This window comes from Puma concolor, unplaced genomic scaffold, assembly GCF_028749965.1.
Source record: "Puma concolor isolate L17-30 unplaced genomic scaffold, mPumCon1.1.hap2 unalloc_scaffold_8, whole genome shotgun sequence".
NCBI lineage: Eukaryota > Metazoa > Chordata > Mammalia > Carnivora > Felidae > Puma > Puma concolor.
Genome location: NW_028240291.1, coordinates 659,750 through 663,286, shown reverse-complemented (window position 1 = coordinate 663,286; position 3,537 = coordinate 659,750). Strand labels below are relative to the sequence as shown.

The window sequence follows — 3,537 nt, the reverse complement described above, 5'->3', positions numbered from 1 at the left end:
TACACTGCCAGGGATTAATTACAAAGTAATCCAAGGAGGGATTGGTAAGCGTCAGTGAGGATACAGATGAAATACTATTGGAAACATAGTGACAATCTTGAAGTGGAAGTAATCACCTGTCCATTTTTGAATGCACTGAAAAATTTATATAATAAAAACATGGAAACAATCTCACAAGTTCATATTCAAGATTTGAGTTGATACTCAAAAACAAAAAATGCTGCATGCCCAACACAGGGCCCAACATGGGGTTTGAACTCATGACCCTGAGATTAAGCGCTGAGATCAAGAGCAAGAGGCTTAACTGACTAAGTCACATAGGCACCCCAATAGCTGTTAAAGTTTTTTTTTTTAATTTTTTTTTCAACGTTTATTTATTTTTGGGACAGAGAGAGACAGAGCATGAACGGGGGAGGGGCAGAGAGAGAGGGGGACACAGAATCGGAAACAGGCTCCAGGCTCTGAGCCATCAGCCCAGAGCCCGACGCGGGGCTCGAACTCACGGACCGCGAGATCGTGACCGGGCTGAAGTCGGGCGCTTAAACGACTGCGCCACCCAGGCGCCCCAAAGTTTTTAAGGCATATGATTGTGCAAGGAAATGTCCACTTTTTAGAGAGTAATATTGAAGCATACAGGAATGAAGAGACATATCTGGGGTTTGCTTTGGCATAAAACAGATTAAAGGGGAGAAGAAAGGAGATATAAAGCTAATGTGACAAAATCCTGATAATTGTTGAGTCTGATAATGGGTGTGGTGGATTCCTTATATTATTCTCTCTGCTTCTGCACATTCAGGAAAATTTACATGATAGTACAATGTTATCATCATCATGACATAGGAAATAGACATGGTTGTTTTTAGCAGAAGTTTAAGAGGGAAATGTGAGAATCACAGAAAATCTTATATCCATACACTAGGTTCATAGTATTGATTATTTATTCAACAAATAAAATTCAGATCAAATAAGACCAACTGGCAGGCGGGGGAGATTTTTTTTAACATGTTTTTTTTCCATATGAATTTTATTGTCAAATTGGTTTCCAGGGAAGATTTTTTAAATGAAATTTCTGTAATTCAAACAATGAACCCGTGAATCAATGAACCAAAGGCACAGAGGATTATTGAGGGAAACAGGTGGCTACTTTCTGCCCAAAATTTTGGCATGGTCTTGAATCCTTGGAGCTATTTGTAGAGCATCTTGCTAATACTTCCCATAAACTCTTGGTAATCTTGCATTTGCAAAGCACTTGCAACTAGGAATTTTACATTTCTGTAATTTCAGGATGCACTTGGTTAACCTGGGGGAATTTGTAAGACAGGAAAAGCAACCCATTCAACAACATCATGAAGGCAGCCAGGCATGCCACCAGAATGGCACTGCCAGTCTCCTGAGTATTGGGTTTGAAGGGTATAGAGAGAGAGGGCGGGAAGGCAATACCCTCTTCATTCATCACGGAGCGGTAATTCCAGATCACAGCAATTGAAATACAGATACCAGAAGCTATGTTCAGAATTCCTGAGGCAACAAATAATTGACGGTGGCATTCTCCTTAAGAATTACCACGAACACATTCCTAAGTGAAAAGATGATGGAGGTTCTCCCCAAAAGACCTAGGAGGCTGGTGACCCTCAGGAGAATTTGAGAAACATGAGTATCAAAAGGGAGGTAAGTATCATGGTAGGTGTAATGGTGATACCCTATGGTTCTGTTGTAGCTGTTGACATGGTGGTAAATACAGTCTTTCCACATTCCCACACAGACCATGGCAGAGGGAAAGAGAGAGGTGTTGTCCATGTACCACACTCACCACTCCACAAAGCCCATGTAATTGGCAGTAAGGATCCATCCTATGGCGGCTATAGCAAAACCTGCTACTTGGCGGTTGGCCCTATTGATGAGCAAGACCATGGAGGCTGCCTACTGGGGTGAGGGGGACTGCAAACAAATACAGAGTGTCATGAGGGTGGGCTCCTAGGCTTGGAAGAGTGCCTTCCCCACCCCCACTGTGTGGTAAGCTATGCTGTAGTTTGAGACCAGTGCCATTTGACATTCATGCCCTGCTGGTAGGAACACAGACTGAGGGGCGCCTGGGTGGCTCAGTCGGTTGAGCGTCCGACTTCGGCTCAGGTCGCGATCTCACGGTTCGTGAGTTCAAGCCCCCCGTCGGGCTCTGGGCTGATGGCTAAGAGCCTGGAGCCTGCTTCCGATTCTGTGTTCCCCTCTCTCTCTGCCCCTCCCCCGTTCATGCTCTGTCTCTCTCTGTCTCAAAAATAAATAAACATTAAAAAAAATTAAAAAAAAAAGAAAAAAGAAAAAAAAAAAAAAAAGGAACACAGACTGAGCGAACTTTGAGAAGGGCCATTTGGATTAAAATGGACAGATGATCACACGGGCAGTTCCATTTCTGGGCGTTTGCCCAAAGAAATAATTAAGATTGGTCACCAATATTTAGTCGTACACTATGAATCACTCTCTGTAATACTGAAAAATGGGAAACAAGTTCAAGTCTAACAATGGGGCTTGGCTAAATACTTCATGCTGCATCCATGAAATGGAGCTATGCGCCAACATGAAACATATTAACAGGGATCAAACAAGGTGTACCCTTTTGTGTTGTCTCTGTTCGTCTTGTATAGTATTTCCAGGTTGCATCTGTGTGGTAGCATGTGTGAGGAGTTTCTTTCTTTTGATTACTGAGTCCTATTGAATTGGACGTACGTTTGTTCTCCCATCAGTTTTTGGACATTTGGGTTCTCTCCAAGTTTGGGCCATTATGGGGCTGCTATAAACATTTCTTCCCAACACTTTGTATGGGCCTACATTCCCATTTCTCTTGTGTAGGTCCCTTGGAGTGGGACTAGTGGGGCATATGATAGGTGGATGTTGAACTTTTCAGAAAGTGCTTGACCATTTCCCCAAGTGGCTACACCATTCTGCCTTCCCACCAGCAATGCACGAAGGCTCCAGTTTCTCGACCTCTTTTCCAACATTTCACAGGTTTAGTCTTCTAGTTATATTGATTCCTGTTTCCAGTAAAACATGATGTAAGGAAGATGTTGACCATGGATCGAGCCCAAACGGGAACTTATGAAAGAGTACATAGAACGTCACCATGCATATAAACACAACTGGAAGTCTCTATATGCTAAGTTAGTAAGAGACATTTTTCACTGGGTTAGCGTTGTTAAGGCTATTTGTATTGTGAGGAATCACATCTATACAGAAAAGCACACAAAATTGAAGTGTACAGCTCGGTGAATTGGCACGGGGCAAATAACCCCGTCGGCACCACCTGGTGGAGGATAGATAACGGAATCACTTCCTTACTTGTCTTTACAGGGCTTTCCTTCAGCACGTGTCCCCAAAAGTGTTGCTTCAATTCTGCCTGTTTTTCAAAACAGGGATCCTGCAGTAGGCGTTCCTCTGTGCCTGGCTTCTTTCACTCAACACTGTATGTGTGACCTTGGATTGTGACTTGTTAAATGAGGTCTGGCTGTTCAAGCTTTTTAGGTACTTCTGTCATGAGCAAGATTT

At 43.1% G+C, this 3,537-nt stretch overlaps 1 pseudogene; it reads right to left on the bottom strand.

The window, feature by feature from the left end:
• Positions 1-705: 705 nt before the first annotated feature.
• On the bottom strand, positions 706-2,177 carry LOC147570845 (claudin-34 pseudogene; annotated as a pseudogene).
• Positions 2,178-3,537: the final 1,360 nt, after the last annotated feature.